At 36.5% G+C, this 20,838-nt stretch overlaps 1 long non-coding RNA gene across 4 annotated transcripts in view; it reads right to left on the minus strand.

The window, feature by feature from the left end:
• The window catches only part of LOC140684628 (uncharacterized), a 447,345-nt gene that overhangs the window by 17,223 nt on the left and 409,284 nt on the right, over positions 1-20,838 (minus strand). For 2 of the 4 annotated variants that reach the window (XR_012057175.1, XR_012057173.1), the window contains exon 5: positions 4,902-6,365. The exons of the other annotated variants lie outside the window; for them this stretch is intronic. This is a non-coding gene — a long non-coding RNA (uncharacterized lncRNA). Of the gene's footprint in view, positions 1-4,901; positions 6,366-20,838 lie in introns of those variants that run through there. 4 annotated transcript variants of the gene reach the window in all.

Consider the following 20,838-nt stretch of genomic DNA (forward strand, 5'->3'; position numbering starts at 1 on the left):
AGGCACATGGAGGGCTTTCAGCAGCTGAATATTTGGGAAATGCACTAGTATACTGATTCTTTCATATTTTCATTGGGAGTGATGCTTTTTGTGAGGCTACCTGGGCTAGAATGCTCTCACCTGACCTAGTAGCTTGACTGGCACTCACATACCCACTAAACAGGGAGGGAAAGACAAGTGTCAGCTTTGAAAACATATTCAATACTTATACCAGTACATTAATTTTTTACCAGCTGGGGTAGCTGGCAAAAAAAAGGCCTAAAATTTAGAAAGTTTTTGTTTTCTTTTATTTTCTGAGTATTTCCATTCTATTCAGGCCCATACAGCACTGTGATTGTAAGAAATATTTCTTGATGAAGTCCATGACACTTCTGTCAGAATTTATAGTCATTTGACTTTTGTATGTGTGTTGATAACAGAACTATTTATTACAGAAGCCTAAAATGTCTCTTTGAAAAGAAATCACTAAACATAAAATTTGGCTTTCTACAAAAATATCCTGTAAAAAGATTATTTTCATGAATAGCAAGACTTTGCTTCAATTTATATATCTGTTTGCAATTTCTAAAAACACTTTTAGATAGATCTCATTTCTATGAGGATTTGATAAGACAACTCTGTGGAAATAATAAACAGATTCTGTTTATAAAGGACTTGCTAACTAGCACTCAAAAAAAGGCTTTTATGTGTGAGGTCTTTTTCTTTGAATTGATCTTCACTGGGATAAAACTATAATCTATTATCATAGGATCCCATTCAGTTCATAAGTATACAGTGACTTGATTTTGTCTGAATACAGATAAAAAAAGAAAACTTCAATGTTTCTTGGAACAGTAAGTAATGGCAGTATAATGACATTTCTATTAAAAAAACTCTCCACAACCCAAAAAGTTCCTGTTTCCACCATTTCAGAGCTCTTGGGGTGATCTCATAATGTCGTATATACAATGTCAGAGTGATTTCTTGTCTGGTAGTATTCACATCTAGTGATTAGTGTGCTCACTAACTAGTTTTTCAAGGAAGGAGGATCTGACCTACTTTTCTCAGATTTCCCGTTGTCCTTAATAAGGATTGTAGAATTTATGTACTGAGACATGCTGAAAAGTTCAGATTTTCAGAATTCAGAATTCAGAAGCCCAAACTTCCAAAAATAACAGTGAACGGATTAATTGATGACCTCCGCATGCAAATATTTAAATACTTAATGAGAAGAGACTCCAGAAGTAACAGGCAAGTTTCCAGTGCCTAGTTCATTATGTTTAGGACGTTTTATTCTGAAATGTCCCTAAAGAAGAGAGCCAGTATGATACTACAACTGGCCGTTTTTACTCTGCTGCCCTTTCGCATTCAACTCAACCATCAAAACTAGAATTTGTGCATTTCAGAAGTTGATTTATCTGATCTTATTCACACAACATTAATGAAACATCAGTCTTACTGATGTTTCATTATCTTACTGATATTGCATGCAGAACTTTGCATGTTCCATTGCATGCAGAACTTTGTATTGTAGAGCCTCCTGTAACTAGTGTAGACCAACAATAAATTCCTTCCTCTGCTCAAAGACCTGGAACAGGTAATGCAAGGCAATGGGAAAGAAGAACCAGCCTAGATTGCAGGTTCCTTTCCCACAGTAGGCAGCTGTGAGTAACTCTGAAAGATTCCAGCATGAAGTCCAGCATCAAAGGTTACTGATGAAATCTCCCTGCACCATACATCTGTTGCCATCTGATCTGGCTGTCTGGGACAGACTCAGAAAATAATGCAAAAACACATGGCCCAAATATTTTCAGATCTATTATCTCTAAAATATTACAAAGGAATTGTAGTGCAGTGATATAAAGAATAATAATATAAAAAAAACAAGCTTGATTTTAAAAGACTTTTTTTTACCACCAGAATTTGTGGAAGAAAATAGAAAATATAAAACACTTTACCATTATTTTAATAGATACATCATATTCCCCAGCATCAGAATTACAAAGGTATAATTTTTGTATTTATAACCTTTATCCTCATTTGCAGTGGAAATCTTACACTTTTTTTTAAAGATATTTCACTTGGAATACTTACCTACTTTGCTATTTTGCTTTTATTTATTGTTATTACATACTTTACTCTACTCCTTCTATGAAAATAAATGGCAAAAGACTAACTCATTATACAGGATCTCATAAAACTCTCACATTTCTTGGGAAAAAATGGTTTATGCTAAGATTGCTACTGACAAGCACTTTCTTAATTGCTAGAAATGTATACACAAAGAATAGAGTAGATCTTAGCACTGATATTGCTGCTGAGACTACAGTAATCTTCTCTGTATCCGAAGTCAGTGCTATAATTTTATTCTCTAGAGGGTATGACTTGATTAGGGCAGTCCCATTGTTTCATCTGAAGTCTTAGCAGATTAATACTTTCATCAGGGCATCAATTTGTCCCACTTTTCTTTCTGCTGCTCTTTGTGAGTGACACAGCCAAAGGAATGCACCTCTTTAAACTGTCATTCAGTTTAACTCCTCCTCTGCAATTATACTCGCATGCATAATACATCATAACAAATTGGATTTTGCAAAGAAGTAACAACAGAAATTACATTTGCTTGTGGCATAAGATAGAAACTGCTCTAATAGAGAAGGGGGGGGTGTCAGCAAGAGATAAAAAAAACTAATGACTTAAAACCACTTACAGAAAACAGTTGCCTTCTATTTTTCCAGGTTTTCTCCTTCTTATTTAGCATAAAGACAAATTGAAAAAGCAGAATGAAAGAAAAAAAGGAAATATTAAAACAAATTAAAGAGCTTTTCTAAAAAATTGTACAACGTGTTTGTGGTTATAACAGAAAAGTGTATTTCTGGCTTTAGAGATTAAATATAACTGCCTTACTTCAAGGAACACTTTCAGTCTGAGTAAAAATTACAACAGAGATAACATCAGGTGAAAAATCATATAGAAGAAATATCTTCACCAGATCTCCTGGCTGGAATAAGGAACTTCCATTTCCCTCTGATGAGTAAAAGCCCCTCCCTTATACACCAAACTCTGTGATGGTTTTCCAAGTCTCTCTAAGTCTAGAAGACTCAGTGGCTGATTATTCCTCCTCCATGCAGCTATTTGGAGTTACTGAAGAGAAGAGGCAACCAGAATACCATTAAAGTAGCTGACTGGAGCTAAAAACACATCCCCAGTGTGCATGGGACTTCAAGACAGCAACCAGATCAGTTGTCTGCTCCAGATCGCTCAAAAAAAGCAAAATATGCACTTGGTAGAAAATCAGCAAAGAATCTTTTGGTTTATAAAATAATTTAGATGAAAGGGATGAATGTTTCCAGTACAACACTGAAATCATTCTAATGTTTTAACTCTGAGATTGTTTGTCTTCAAGATATCCTTTAAAAATTATACCATGTTTTTTTCCAGGCAATTTTTTTTTTTCTAACTCCAACTAATTTCAATTCTGTGGTAGGAGCTCCACTTCATTTGAAAAATAAAGAGGGATGAAGGAGAGATCAGCTTTGCTGGGACTATATCTTTAGTCTTTAAAAAATAATGTATATTTGGCTCAATATTTAGAAAAGAAAATTTTGTGGGCAAAATCTGAACATTTAATGTGGGTGTTCCTCAAACTTCAATAACATAAAAACATACAGGTATGCAAGAAAGATCAAAGGAAAGGTCAGGAAATAAATAATTGAAAATACAAAAGCCAAAGCATAACCCCCAAAGCTGGTAAATAGTGTCACCTTAATGAATTCAAAGCTTTTTTTAGCATAGACTTTATAATGATAGATATTCCCTGGAATGTTTCACTTAGCTTGAGGATAGTAGCAGTGACACAGGTAGCATGCTGAAGCTGTAAGTGATCTAGATATAAGGGGTAACTGTGATAATTCATATGAGGTGGGAGTTTAGACAGTGAACATTTCAAAATACTCATGTTAAGAAGATGGAGCATATCTGTATAGATAAGGGATTTATTCTTATTCCCTCTAAAACTGTGTCCTATTAACTTTTACCTTAATGATGGATGATAGCTCCAGGACCCTTGCAAGACCTCACAACAAGGAAGCATTATACTGTGAATTATGTGGAGAGCAGAAATTAGCAGCAAGATGACAATTTCTAGACTGGTCTTAAAATAACCAGGTACTGTCTTTCTTATAATTAAGCCAAGAACTTCCTTCTCAATTAGACTGGCAGAAAATCCTGCTCAATGACACTGGCAGGTGGATACGTAGTTATTTCCAATAGCGTTAATGTTTGTCACAGGGATAGAAATGAATTAGAGCTGGGAAACAGGAGAGCCTTATGTGAACAGGCAAGTTTGGCTGCCAGTTATTTAGGCTGCGTTGGCAGGCTGTTATCTGAGATACAACCACAGCCAAAACTGAGAAAAGTCCTATCTTTTCAGCACATACTGTGTTTGCCTACTCTTCTTATTAGGATGAGACATTTGGTTGCTTACACAATTATTATCATATTAGTGGCCATTTTAAAGTGCCCTCCAGCTACTCTTTTCCCCACACTAAAACTGCACAAACAAACCACTGGAATTTCACTGTGAGTAAAATGAGGATCTGTGGCAAATTATTAAAGAGCAGGTTCTAAGCACGTTTCTGTATTTAGTATCTTCCTGTCACAACCTTTTGTTACAGTAAAACTACATTTGCTATGTTAATCTTTGGCTTCCACATTTATTTTTATACTAATTATATGACTATATTGTTACACAGGTAATTGAGGGACTTGTCAATTAAATTCTCATTTCTATTCCAGCGTGATGAGTCTGCTCTTTGCACCTTATGCACATGCACAGAAGAAGTCTGCCTCTTGTAAACTACACCTTGCTTGATATATGCGGGTATTTACAGTTTATCAGATATTATGCTGAAAACTTCCATTCTCTTCATTTGGTTTTTTTTTTTTTTGTTTTGTTTTTGCAATGCAGTGCTGCATAAGAAGGCACTCTGTATTCATTTTTCAGACCATATTTTAAAGTCCATTTTTAAAAGTTTAAAAATAATAATGAAAAACTCCCAGTGTCCAAAGATCATAATCAGGTCTATACCTGGATGAGATTCGTTTAATCATTTTTCCCTTCTGTTGAAGTTAGATGGTACATTTAATGGCTCTAGTCCTTCTTAATAAAAAGAAATTAATTTCTAAGGCCAGGGCAAGCAGAATACTTGCATGTTAACAGATAGTGCTGTCCACTACATAAAAAGGAATTTCCCACAGGAAATGTGCTGACACTGATCTATCTACGTTTTTATGATTTTCATACTAATCAAAGTGTGCAACAGCATAACAGGCAATTATACCATTTAAAACAATATTTTTTAGATTTTTGGCATTCCTTTGCATTATATGCAAGCACAAACAGTACAGTATTATGTAGTACAGATAATAAAAGCACAGGTCCTTTCCCTTTGTCTAAAATGAACAGGAAGTTGATTAGTAGCAACTGGTGGTGGAAAAATAAATTGTGTTTAGGAAATTCCATCACTTAATAATTTGGGGTGTAATTAATAATACAGGAAAATTGATTAACTCTTTTTATGAGTTTTAGTCTGCTGTGTCCTTCTCGATACACGGAGGATATGACATCGAAATCACAGCAAGTCTAACAGTTCACCTCAATGACTTCCAAGACTTGCACATCAAACTTTATAAAACAGTGCACACACAGATCTGGAGTAGTGGATACACAGGTTTGGCTTCAAATTAAAGGCTGGAAAAGAAAGGGTATATTGGCTTTGCCCCCTAATTCACGTTACGTTATCCTGCACAGAGTTTAATTGCCTACAGACTGCAAAAATGATCCAACTGTTTCCTCACAACATACAATATATGATATAGATAGTTATTGGTCTCTGCAGTGGTGGAAAAGTTAGTCTCAGAGGACTGGGAGGTCCAGTAACCTCCTTAACTTTTAAGTACTTAATGAACCTTCTTGATGAAGCTATAAATCTTGTGAGACCAGGCTTTTAGAAAATACCCAGTCCTGTCTATTTCTATCCAGATGAGATGTACCAAGACAGAAGCTTATCTAATTAGATCCATGGTTGATTCACATTTTTTTCACTCATAGGACACCCTTGAAATTTGTCAATACAAGATGCTGTTATTCAGATGTTATTGATTATAGTAAAGATTTGTTTTGAAACAGAAAATTTAGTAATGGTAAGGACTTGAACTAAACCTATTACCTTGTTACTCTCACAGGTGACATCCATCGAAAGGCCTTCCCAAATCACAAGGGCTTCTCTGCCCCGAGTTGCTGCACAATAATATGTTTTCAGTCCTGGAATTTCATCACACATCACATCCTGCATTTCAACACCTGGATTCAGCATGGATCTTCCCTACTTTAAGAAAAACAGAAAAAATTGCAACCATAGGACGAATAACTGAAGCAATTGATGCATCATTGTAACAAGAACTTTAATCATAGTCTAGCTATGGAGAATGAAAGCAGTGCAATGGTAGCAGGGCTGATGAACCAAAAACCTCGTTGCACACCAGGAGTGCCAGAGCTGTGGGTGTGTAGTTAAAGGACAGAAACCCCCTTGATTTCTGGTACAACTGTTCGTGCTTGTCAGCAGTACAAACTGGTCCCTTCCTTCTTCAAAGATGCCATTATTTTCCAGGTGTCACTGATTAGACAATCCTAAATATCCAGTTCAATTTATCTAGTGATAATCAAAATATACTTTAAAAGGCTGGACAAAACTTAACTATAAATGTATTAAAGGACTGATATTATTCTAGACTTGAAAGAACCAGACCATGCCACTGAAATTGCTTAGAGATTGAAATGGATCTGTAACTGTAAATAGATGGAAGACATTCATCCTTATTGTACAAATGCATTCAACAACAGTTTCCCCGACAATATCTTGGTATCTTTTGAAAGAGGTGACAAAAGTACATGGCTTTTAATTCTTCTCAAACCGTCATAATGATTTTTTTTGCTTCATTAATTTGTGGCATCCCACACTACTCCATTCTCTTCAGTCATTTTCTATATTTCTCTCAATCACCAAGGGGAATTTGTCAGATCATCTAGAGTTGTATGTCATTAAAACATTGATGATATCCAGCTCTTTCTGTGTTTTACCACAACTAAAGTACACAAAGTGCTTAGATAAAATCAATTCATTTATAAAAACATCAGGCTGTATTTGAATATAAAAAGGAGCATTGAGGGGCAGGGGGAGGAATTATAAAGAACATGAAGGAAGGTGAATTCTTCTTTGATTGAAAATGTGCCTGAAATCAACCAGTTATGTATACAGCCTGAGAGTATATGGATCCCTTGATGCAACTAAGTTACACAGCACTATCCATAAGCAGCAGTTTCTATTATCACTGATTGCTACAAGGTTCCATCCCATTTTGGCAGATGAAGCCCAGTTTTTGGTTATTTACATGTGTCACCTCTCAGCTGGATTACAGCCATGTAGTTCCTGGGCATGAAGCCATCACACCTTAGGAAACTCCAATTAGTACAACATGCTGTAATACATGAGCTGCCCTGAGCAAATCAATCCTCTCTTACAGGGACTTCTTTTTGACTCCTAAAGCAAGAGAAAATCTCAGTTACCACTTACAAGACAAACAATAGCCTGGGGCCAAGATTTTTAGAAGACTAAATTTTGATATCAATGACGTTAAAATACATCTTTACTCTCTCAATGCCATAAAGCTCAGAAACAGAGTTACAACTCGTCTACACAGGAGACAGAACATCCCCAATGATGGAAGACAAAAGTAAATTCAACGTGCACTTCTGTGATCATACAATATTTATGAAATACTTATTGTTACTAGACAAAAGAAAAGAGAAGAGAAAAGAGAAGAAATAAAAGAAAAATAATCAACACAAAAAATAATGCTATCAAAATCATACCTTCCACTATACATGTTTTTGCCCCTAGGGAGAATATTTTGAGAATAAAAAAGAACATACAATAAGGAAATATAATAATAAATATTAAACAGATGTTTCCTAATAATCTGCTGAAAGGCACCCTCACAAGATTAATGAGTGCAGCACAATGACTATGTAGAGCTGAGAGTGTGGAGTACCTGACCATGAAGTCATGTTCCAGTAATTTAGTTCTTTCTTTTCCAGCACATATCAAATCTATGTTTTAAAAGAGACATTATTTTTTTAATGAGCCTATTCCTCACAAAAGAGAAGGTGCCAGTGTAGTGACAAAAGCTTCATTACTATCTACTGAGCATCCACTGTCATCTTTCTGAGAAGAGCCCAGCTCTTTACAGAGGACAAATTTCTGTCTTGAAACTGACACTGCTGCTGGCAGTCTCAGATCACAGGCCATGGGACACTGGCACTTTCACTTTCTCTCCTCTGGTGATTTTCCCTCCCAGTGGGATGAGCAAATCAGTGCTGGTGCAGGAACAGAGGCTGCCAGGCTGTTGCCTGTGCCACCTGCACTGCACCTGATGCTGTGCCCAGCCCAGGGCTGCTGTCTCCAGGGCCCTATCCAGCACCTTTCTAAAGCAGTATATTGACTCCAAAAGACAGATTCCTACTGCAACAGCCACACATGAGGAAATTATGCCAACTCTACCAATTATGAGTGTTCTGCTTGCCATGTTGAAAACGTTTGTCCTGTTGTGCATATCCATAAATTAAGCAGCTGGGTTTTTTTCCAATTAAACACAGCCCTTACAATTAATAATAGGTCATTCAGAAGTGTGTCTAGTCTGTCTATCCTCACTAAACAAAAGTCTAGATTCAGGCTTACAAACAAGGAGTCAGTTGTAGCACATTAATTGGGAAAAATAAAAGCAGAATAAAAAACAAGGAAAAATTGTGGAGTTGTGTTCTTAAAGGATTAACACTGGGAAAATCTCCAGGCCAATAAAAGAAAAAAAGGACAAGTGCATCCACACTCCAAACTTGATGGCAAAACTCCCTCTCTGCTTATTTCAGGGGATAAGAGCTGCTTATGTGTAATTTAAAATAAACATGCATTTGCACTTGCCAAACTGACCTTCAGACCCCGTAAGTTTTTTCAGTGAAAGCCATACAAAATGCTTTGTTCATTTGTCATCTCAGTATTCAGCTGGTATGCAGATTCCTGCAGACAGGTGAAGCTTGTGTCACAGGTCATTAATCAGATATCCTCCCCCTCACATACAAGAAAGCATTGCAATTGATCAGTGATCCTTAAATCTTTTAGAAGTCACTAAACAGCAAGAGTTCAACTCTTCTTAGCAATTGAAAAGTTGAATTTCCTTACAAACAAACTCTCTTCTGCCACTGCATTAAATAACTTAGAAGGAAACACTGGAATTCCACATTGTGTGCAGAGTAATGTATCTTTTGAAAATATTTATTTCTTCCCTCCATTCCAGTCCCCTGCTTCTGTGGCGATGAAAAAACACATCTAACCTTTATAACCTTGACACTTGCCTGCAGTAATAATCTTTTCTTATCCATATGAAATGTCATTTTCTGTGACTCTTAAATATGTCATCAGTGACATAGAGCAAATAGTTCAACAGACAAGGACAAAAGCAGAAGATGTCAGCAAGAACAACCTCTCCAAACTGAATCTTCCAGTCCATGTGAGCTGGGCTTGCTGAAGACTTAAGTAGAAAATGAAGAGTTGAGGATAAAGTAGAGGATAGACTTGGGTTGCTAAATTCAATCTCATCCTAGGGAGAAAGTCACTTAAGAGCAAAAAAGCACGTTAGCCTCAGCTGTACCTCTTTATCACACTGGCAGTTTTGGAGGGTGAGACTGCAATTACAGGACAAGGAACATTTCCAGTCCTCACTTCTCCTTTTGCAGTCAAGCAGAACTGGCAGAACTTACTCAATATCTGTATTATTTAATATCCTCTTTGGTTTGGAAACCACTCATTTCATTGTTATGCAATGCTCTCCAGGGCACTGCCTGCTCCCCTCTTTGCAGGTTTGGAGTGGATCAGAGCTCTTGAGACCACAGCAATTCAGGCAGGATACAATGAAAAACATAAGGGAGACTGGACAGGTCTCAGATTTCATACGTGGTCTTGGTGTAGTTATTCTTAATGGATGAATTCTGACTCATAGGATTTCATGCATCTCCATGAGTATCAGGTTTATTAGAAATGCCAAAGAGCTGCCATAAAATGAAAAGGATCTGGGGAAAAAAATCATTATCTAAAATTCAAAAAGTCAATTTGGTGGTATTTTCACCCAAGTTTGCTATTTTCGCTGGCTTTACAGATGTCACGCTTTTAATCTGCCAAAAACTTTGTCTCCTGATGGGAAGAAATGTGACTTTTTCTAAAGAAAAGAATGGAAACAGAAAAGAAAATAAAAACTAAGACATTTTCTTACAGATATTTTAGTGAAACTGTTGGTAATCCTAGAATTGGTGACAATTGTGTCTTAGAGAATAAATCAATTCTGGTAAAGTGGTAGATTGTTGGATGACATTTTTTTCTTAGGTGAAAATATTAAACGATCTTTTAAGTGACTTTGAGATATTAGAAAAAAAGAGCGAAGGAAGGATTCTGATCAGAGCAAAGAGAGGACAAAGGCAAGAGAATAAAGATCTTCACCATGAATCTTTTCTTCTGCAAATCGTCACTGTCTGTTTAGTCTGTAAGGATGTCAAATGGGGATAGGTTCCTGCTGGAGCTGCTTCAGGGCCCTGGTAGGTCTGGGCACCACCCCAACAGCCACTTACTCTCACCACTCATCCTCTTCCACTCTGATAATCACAGCAGCAGGTTGATTATTGGGTTGTAAAATACAAGGGATTTAGTGCTGACTGCAGCACTGAGTGCCTCGTCAGACTCCTCACTGTAGATCATTTTCATAAAATTTGTCAAGGGTCTTGTCTGAACTGTATTTTCACATAGTTAATCCTCTGTCTGTACAGCAATCTGGCCCTGAGCTGCCTGCACTGTAGAACACGCCTGGGCTGACCTCCCTGCATGCCCCGTGCATTCATCAGGATGCAACCAGCCCAGCCACCCACTTAGCAGGTCCTGACAAATACTGCCACAGGCACATGTGGACTGACCACAAAGAAAAGTAAAGACAGTGAGGAAATTAAAAAAATCTAGAAGAGGTAATATGAGATTACTGCTGACAGACTTCCCTGAAGTACACCCTGCAATGTGTAGGAACAATCTGAGAGAGGAGTAAGACATATCTCCAACTTCAGGCCATGAACTTTTCCAGAGTTCACAGAAAAGTTCACCAGGAACCAAGCTTAGCAGTTTGTGATAAGGATGAGCTAATAAAATGGAGACTGGACTAAACCCATGCCCAGTGGTAGTAGTAGAGCAAGTTCTGACTACAAGAAAAGGGAGTATTAAAATGCAAGTTATCTGCTTGACCTTAATACCAGAGAGAAAAATAGCTCAATTTTCACCACTTTCTGGTCAATTTCAGTTATTTTGTTGTATTTCTGCTTTCCTTTCTTTCATTTTAATTATAGGTAATGAAACTCTTGCCACTTTAGATCCCACTTATGACCATATTCCTAGTATTTAAGCCCTGCAATTAAAAAAAAACAGTTTTTTTTTGGTTCTTCCTCCAATGCCTCACTACTTATATTGTTGAATATGACCACAAATATCTGCCTAGAAATAGGGGGAAAATAAGGGTAGAACCAGGGAAAGATAGCACAAAAATGCATTGTGTTTCATCTTGACAGACAACAATACTCTCCTTAGGTCATGTTTCCATACTGAAAACTAAATACAGTGGAAAACAATAGAAGCATTTTGTAAAGGAAACCAAGATTATATTATTCAAAAAGGAAAGGAAGTAGTACAAAAATAACTCAGGAGGAGAAAAGAAACAAAATGTCAAGAACTGCAACATTTATTTTTGGAAACGTTATAATTCTGTTTTTAGTAACTTCTCCCTAAGAAACAGTGTTTTCTTCCATACTCCCCTTTAAACACAGGCCATTTCCATTATGCATGCATTTCCCTAAGTATTTTTAACAGACAGTTTTCCTAGTAAGATGACTGATATGTTACAAAAAAAAAAAAAAAAAAAAAAAAGAGCTAGATGTACAGCTAAACTAAGAAACAGGATTTTGTTCACTCTCACTAATGGATCAACTGACAGTCAAAATTAGGTGTCATAAGGACGCCACTTATTTAGCAAAATTCAGTGATGTTTTCAGGTGAATGCAACTATAGTTAATTTAAGTCTGTTATTTACAAAAGAACATAAAAACCTATTAGGTTTCTTGGCTTAAAAGCTGAGAGAAATGTATTAATACAAACATAGTTCAAAAGGTATGGGAAATGTGTAAATATAGCCATTTAAACACAGACTACTTTTATTTCTGTAACAACATTAAGATGCCTGATGACCCAAATTCGAGAGCACTGCAGCATACAGTGTTTTATACAGCAACATGGCCAACTTCCTAACACTTCCTTCTTTACATACATTTAAAATACTCTCCATAAACTGTGAAGTAATACTGGTTGTTGCAAGCTCTTTGCAAGTGGTATTTGTAAAAGTATGTTAGAATTCTCTCCTGTGTTCACATCATTGACTTGTGTTCACAGGAAAAGGTTGCTGAAGACACCTTCATGCTCACATTTATTCATTTTGCCTGATTGAAAAAAATGTCTATTAGTAGGCTTTTAGCACTGAAAATTATTACTTTGTCACCAATTATCTACTTTACCATATTTCTAATATTTTGCTACATATTCACAAACCCATTCTCATTTCTGAACTTCAGGCTTATAACTTCTGATAAAAGTAATATTATATTCAATTTGAAATAAGTTGCATGTGAAATAATTGTAGTAACTTATAGTGGTGACACTCCAAACTTAAAGCATAATTAAACTCAGACTCCTGTACTTAAGTTTTTACCTCTCAAGGTTGTTTCTAAGTATCCAAGAGATGCACAGAGGAGAAATGAAGAAGAAAAGAAAGATTCCTGTTTCTCACTTTCTTGAATTCAGAGTGTTTTGGTATGGCAGTGTTGTACTGACAAAATACTGTAAGGAATAAAATCTTTATATGCACTTTCTATTTAAAATGCAGCATTCTCTTTTTCTTCAGATAGCAACTACTGAAAAAAAAACTAACAAAAAGCCATATTGTAATACTGAATGGTGAACAATCACTATCACCCCGAGGCATTCTCTATGTAATGTAGCAGGAGCCCGCGTTTAAACACACCCTGAACATCGGACACGCGCTGTACGAGCAGCGTCTGCCGTGACTCTGCTGTCCTGGGGCCAAAGACTCTGAACTGCTGCCTGAACCCGCAAGCTATGGGCTTTGAAGATCAGGATTAAAATACAGCAGCAATGGGGAAGAGTAAAGATGCTGTTATCCTAGGAATTCATTATTGAGTTATCCAGTTACATCCTTTTCACAAATACTAAATTCCTTAAAAATACACACAAGCCACAAGAACAAAACAGTGTGTGGGTCTTGGTTGCTGGCTGGGGTTAAACCATGACAACTCTCAAGACTGGGAAGCCTGAAGGTTCGCAGCTTCTGGCACCTGGCTCTTTCTCCACCTGCAGCTTTGCATTTTCAAAGCAAGTTCAGTTCCCTGGTAGCAGGCTAAGGGAGGGAGTTTCTGTTTTGAGCATCACCAACAGGATGCAGCAAGTGACAGTGGTGGCAGACCTGCTGCTGCAGGGAAAGGCACACCTATGTGCCATCAAACTCGCAGTGCAGGCAGGTTTGTTGCTTCCTGGGGGGAGCAGAGCAGATAAGGAGGGACCCAAGAGGCTGAGCACTCTCCTTCCTCTGAGGTTTCCAAGGACCAGCTGAACAGCCTGAGCAGCTTTGTCTGACCTCCAGCTGGCCATGCTTTAAGCTTGCAGGTGGAGTAGTGACCTCATGAGGTCCCTTCCAAACTGAATTATTCTGAGATTTTATCAGGCGAGGAGAACATATTGCTCAAATTATTGGCAAAGTGTGCGATAGCATCTTCCCTCAGTTACAGCAGCATTATATCATGTGAAAGAAAATGGACTAAATTTATGCCAGCTATCAAGCGTAACTAGCTGAGAACTGAAAATTGTACAAAAGAGAGGGAGGTGGAAAGCAGTTCCATCTCAAAGCATATCAGTAAAATGCATTTGCTTTGTTGCTTCAGGCCAGGAGAGTTCAGGTACTGCAAGAGATTTTATGCTTTAAAATACAGCTGGGTTTACACATCAGCAACAAAATTCAGTAAAAAAATCTCCTTACACTAATAAAATCTCCTTACACTAATAAAGTCAGTGTGGCAGTGCATTGCAACTGTGATACACAAAAGCAGAGGCAGAGATAGCAGCAAATGCAGTAGCAATTCTGCAGTTCTCCATCCAGCAGTAGCAATCACAGATGTTCTCTCTCACCTTTTACACCCATCCAGCTTAACATATTCTCATTTCATTTTTCCCCATTCATAAAACCCTTGGTTTACTCAAATAATTTACCTCCAAACATCACCTCAAGGAAAGAGCATGGAAACTACCAAAAATATTTTTAGACTCAGTTTTAAAACTTACTTAGGGCTTGTAATCAACAGTGCCAATGTGCTCTGGGGAATAAACACCTACAGGAAGAGCATGGGGTGGACTTTGATGGATGACCAGGCTGACAAATCCCAGGTATAGGGAGCAGCAAACTGAGGTAATTGTTGGCACCTAGTGTCAGGGTCGGACCACTGCTTTTACTTCCCACCTGCCCTTTTTGTAACCTGCCACTAAGTGCTAGGAGGATTTAAAACATTTCCTAAGAGAGAGGTACTATTTAAATGCCCTTTCCCCTTTGCTCTCCACTGGTATAAAGAAGCTCTGTTATGGCATCTAGAAGCAGTATCAATGATTTAAATTATCCTCTTTTGAGGATGAAACCACTTAATCTACCTCTGCCTTCCTGACATGAAATCCATATGCCTAGTTTCCCTTCTGGTAACTGAAGCAGTTAGACAAACTGCTTCAATGGCCAGACTGTTAAACAGGCAGAATAAACATTTACTCATTTTGTTAGTAAGCTGCTTTCCCTTCCCATGGAAAGACACTGTGAGCTGGCTGTCTGTAAAACTTATTGCAGCAGTGCACCCAAAGAAGATAACTGTAGCCCATATCTTTTAAATACTACTAATGTAGAGCTCTGTCCATACATAAATATTTATGACAAAACAGCTGGCTTTAGTAGAAGATGTTTAACTTATAAGAGCTCAATTTTATAATCAAGGCTAACAAGTCCCATGAGCACTGACTGGAATGTAAACACCCATTTTGGTGATTCCAACTGAAGAATGCTCTACCACAAATTTTCAAATGAGAAGAAGGAGGAAGGAAAGAACAGTATGTGATATGATGAGAAAAACCACCACTAGTTTACTTATGCAGTTCAACCATTTGTATAATTAATGAAACATCAATAGTTTTTTTTTTTAGTTGAATAGTTTTGCTAGTTATGGCTATGATGGTGGTGGTTCCTTCCTTGGTAAAGAACATTAGTATCACATGCTTTCATTATAGTACCTGTGCCTACTAAAACTGCACTTAAATTTAATGTGTGAAAATTTAAGGCTTTTTAAGGACAGGACAATGTCTCATATAATCAATATTTATCTATTTAGGTATCGATTTATTGAGCTAATGTGTGTGTTTATACAAAATGCACAAATGTTATACAAAAAGTATATAGTAGCAGATGCTTTAAATAGATTAAATATTATTTTTATACATCTGTGAAGTCTGTGCCTCATATTAATAAAATGAATTGTCAGAATTTCCCATTGTTCCACTTCAAAGCATGCAATTATATTACCTTAATTGGAAGCACTGATGTGTTTTTACCAAGGATGTTTATTTGTATTCTGACTACTGAGATATAAATACGGGACCATTTGCTACATTCAGTTTTCTACTTATATGATTTTTCGTTCTCTGCACTCAAACTATCATACTGAGTATATTTCCAATGCAGGAACTATGATTTTAAGATAATATAATCTAAAATACTTTTTCTTATTGAGATCTCTGCTTGATTCTCTGTAGTCACAGAACTTGTTAACTGCAAAGTGTTAATGTTAGCGAGAAGCATCACAAGTTTTTGACTTGTGAATTGCAGCAGAATCCAACAGGTTAGGAATTCTTATACTGAAGCATTGGCATTCACTAATCCAAAAGCAAAGCTTTTGTGTTATTTCTTATCAGAACAGTCAACAAGAATATCCAGAAATTTTTATAAATTCTGCATTAGTGACAATATAGTTCTGAGAGAGGTTCTGAACTGTGGGGATGAAAATGGAATCCTTTCAGTTTTCCCTTATACACCATTTACCAAGTAAAAATATATTACCTTGCCTTGAGTTTTATTTACTGTGATAAAGTTTTGCTTATCGCAATACAGAGAGAAGTCTGCTCATTGTTTGACAGTACATGCACACCTGTGATCAATGGTAGTGAGAACTGTGTGTATTCATTAGAAAACCAGCCTTTCATGTCACATAGTAGAACATGCCATCTAATTGGTGTTTTTCCTCAGATAATTTGCTATTAACTGAAAAAAATTTGCCTTCAAAAATCTAATTCAAAAGTACTTATCAGATCATAAAGTTCTAGATATATCATCTAATTAAGGTTTAACTTCACAGAAGGGTATGTTTTTGGGCTTTGCTTGACTCATCTAATGTGGAATGAATGTATTACTAAGGGTTTAGGCTTGCTTAGTTTTTGGTCTCCTGGTGATTTACACTTGAATTTGCATAATAGCACCAATGAGACTGTCTCAGAAATGCAATTCCCAACACAAATCTAAAAAGTGCACATGAAGTACCTAGCTGTAACCTTATACACTCACATCTGTTCACCTCAGAATTGTCTAATGTGACCTTTTGAATTTAGCTGGGCTTTTTGGTATTCACACAGTGTTCAGTCCAATGAGAAAAACATTTAGGATTTCTCACAATGTACACCCAGTGATGAAATGTCATTTCTCTGGGGGATGATCAGAACATGTTTAGTGTTAACGCTTGCATTAGCTGACACATGAGTGCTGATTAGATGAAAAGGTCTGCAGCCGTCCCAAGCTGACAGTGTACAACAGCAGCACAGGTACTAATCATGCTTCCCTTTTAGTTCTGAGCACAGAAATATGTGAAGAAGAATACAATGAGAGCAAACTATCCAAATTCTAAAAAAGAATAAAATCCCAGGGAGGTCTCTGACAGCCCTGTACCCCAAAAATCAGTATCTGCATTCTCGGTATATTTTGGGGGGTTATTTTTCAGAGGAAACAGGAATGGAGTCAAAATACTGTGAGTCAGTAGTCTGTACTTTTCAGTGAAACTTCCCTGCATGGCTCCAAAATCTACCCTCTAGGCATGTTTAGAAGATTATGGCAAATCCTATGACTTTTATGAACCCTTGCTGCACTGCCTCATAGCTTTTTACTTCCAGAGGAGACAAAAATAGAAAGACCAGAGAAGCTTTAATTTTTTACAAAACATGGAAGGTAAGTAAACACTCCTTTTAATTTGGTTAGGAGTGAAGTGCTGTTAAAGCCACAACATTAGAATACCATTACTAAAAAATAAATTTTGCTGAAATGGAGATAAATCAGAGGCTTTTCCATTATCAGAGATCTCCTTGTTTGGAATGAGCATAGCAAGGAATTAGATGGCTTTGTCCTTGCAATTGGTATTGACACCTCAAGTGGAATTCATCTAACAAAATGCTCATATGTTCCCTTTGCCCCTCCCTGAGCTCATCAGTGTTGTCACACAACTACGTGAGGAAGAGGGCAGGATGGCATTTCTGTCACAGACCATCCTGGTACACACACATTTGGCTACCTCAAGATGCCACTAAACTGCTGCAACCAAACTGGGAGAAGGGCTGTCACTGAAAGAAAGGAAAGAACAGAAATGGTTTTGTAAATCAGACCGGCTAATATTTGTCAGAACAACTTTCTTCACCCTTTGCCAAAGCTTTTATGAATGAAAAAAATGCAACTTACACAGGAGCTAAGCAGCCTGAGGGTCCATATGCCTAGGTACAAATATATCTAAAGGTGGGTAGAAATGTGGCAGCCACGTAAACAGGAGACATCCCTCTTCTGCACTGTAGACATCTCAGATGCACTGTATTGCTGTTCCCTCTGCCTGGGGAAGAAACAAAGGCACCCCTCTTCTCCTCAAAATCTATATGCTTAATAAATAAAAATACTGATTTGTCAAAGTACCTTGAATATGCTGTATCTAAAGCATCTGTGACCTGGATGAGACACTAGAGCTGCCTAATATCTGCTAGAATTTTTAGTGCTATAACTTTCCTTTAGCATGAAAGTTCCTCCCTTGGAAGAGCTTGTTCTCATTCTTTGTGCATCACTGATGGCTTCAGCTCACTGGAGAACTGATCCAATCCACTGGAATCAGCTTTCAATGATGCAAAATGCAATCAAATCAAGGAACTGCCCTAGGATATCAGCTAAAGAATAGATTATAAAAAAGGTTTCAAATTTTAATTTCAGTTCAGGGAAGTTTTTTTATAAGCATTTCTCTAGGTGCCCCTGCAGAAAACAGTTGATGTAAAATGATTACTACCAATCTTGACAACTTCCTACCAAAAAAAAAAAAAAAAAAAAGCCCACAATCAGACAAACCCCACAATATTCTTTCACCATCTGTAGAAACTGAAAACATCAGTACACTCTATGGATCTAACTCTGCTATGCCTTGAATATTCCAGGAAGCCAAGTAATAACTCTTGTCTTTAAAACTAAATGTACTAGAGAATTTACCATGAAACATATACAATATACTGTTTTAGGTAAATATGATAAAACAATTTGCGTTTCTTTTTTCAAAGATTCTTTAATGTGTACTAAGTAATACATGAAAATGTGTGGCTGTGTGAGACTGCAACACCACCTGTTTTATGAATTCTAACCAGAAATACTAAGCATTGCTTCACTTAAAATGAAACAAATAATAATAATAAAAAACCAACATCCAGCATTCCCCAAGGAACAATGATACGAGCAAAGGTCTCTGCAAGTTCCCTTAACGATGGCACAAATCTTTATATTGCAAGCCATAAGGATGATTGAAGGGTTCCTCAGTAAAATGCGAAAAAATATAGGGGGGTAAATATTTTAGACGATGCCACACTAAATTAGGAGTTTCATGCCTGTGAAGAAAATCCAAGGAAAATCTATCTATGGGATAGATTCCTTCTGTTGCATTCTTCTCTTAATGATCCTACCTAATGCTAATTTTAAAGTCCTATACATAAAAATTAAAAATAAAATATATGATGCACAACTCCTTTTGCTTAAATTATTTGATTGTCTTCACAGAATCAAAACCAATGTATATTTTGACTATGCAAATTAACTAAATACAAATTCAAAATCTTGAACATCTCCAGAAAACTATACCTCATAGTACCAGTATAATAGTTAATTTAGTATTTCAGAAAGGTTATTTGTACATTGATATAAGTAGCAATTCTTATTATTGAAGAATTAATCAAATATAGAGATTTTCAGGAATGTCCTTTTTAGGTGTTTTGCAATGAAAATATTCTGGAGATTTTTTAAAATATTCTACAATTAAATATAATTTTATACATTAAGAGTCTCATTTTCATAAGGGAGATATTTAAATTGTGCATTTATTAGCCTATATTGTTCTATTTTTAAAATTACTGTCAAACTACATATGTCTGGTAACTCCCTTTGAAGTAAATGAGTAACATTTATTTTCAATAAAGCTTTCATTTTAACTAGGCACATTAGATATCATTAGTACAAATTCATTATAAATTATACTTCAGATTTCATGGAGAGTTATTTACCCAGCCCTTTTTTATATTTGAAAGTTAAGTAAGATAATATTAGTTTTAGTAAATGCCCCGCAGTTACCCAGATTTCAATATGAAATTATTTTCCCTGTTTTCTATTATACACACAAGGCACAAATATCAAACCTAGGTTTATTTCACAACTATTAAATTAAGTCCTATATTTATTTTCATTCTGATGCTATATCTGAATGTAATTTAAGATGATGCATTACAAAATCTATTTTGAATGTAACTAATTACTTTAAAAGTTACGTGAATTCCAAATGATTGCCCAATTATAAACGAGTCTAACGCTCTTTTATATGATCCATCTTTAAAAAGTGATTTCTGCTTAAGGCGGCGCTTTCAGCCTCACATGTTATCATTGCAGAAATTTCTCGGATTTTTCTGTCAGAAAGATTCATGACCTTTTTTTTTTTTTTTTTGCCATAGAAATGCCAGGGAAGAATAACATCACTGAAGCAGCAAGGACGGAATAGATGTGCAACATGACCCTTATAATTAAATAAAGGAGGCAAATGGCAAATCTAATGAGAGAAGAAGTATGTATATGATCACTTTACCTGCTATCTTTAAATAGTAAATGTTTGTTTTCTCTGATTACATTTAGATATTTTTACTTTCCTGCCCACCCCAAATTAGATATGAAAGAGGAACCGGTGTTCAGGTAGGAAAGGTAGCCAGAATTCCAGCTGTGCCTGCAGCTAGAAATGAAGCAGACAAAAGAATTTTTGTGCTCTTAAGAACAGCAAAACAGCACAAAGGATAAAATGACCTTTTCCCTTTGCCTCTTTTTTTCAGTTTTTGTTTCAAGTGGGCAAATCTCTTCAAAATGAATGTTCTCAAACAATCACCAAACTCAAGATTTTTTCTGTTCTCTGTAAACAGAAGAAAATATTTGGAAAAGCTCAATATGAAATGCTAGTCTGATTTTCAAAAGCTGTCAGCAGCCACAGTTTCTGGGATCTGCAAGTGTTTACCAAGTAAGACCTCTCAGCTT

This window comes from Taeniopygia guttata, chromosome 8, assembly GCF_048771995.1.
Source record: "Taeniopygia guttata chromosome 8, bTaeGut7.mat, whole genome shotgun sequence".
NCBI lineage: Eukaryota > Metazoa > Chordata > Aves > Passeriformes > Estrildidae > Taeniopygia > Taeniopygia guttata.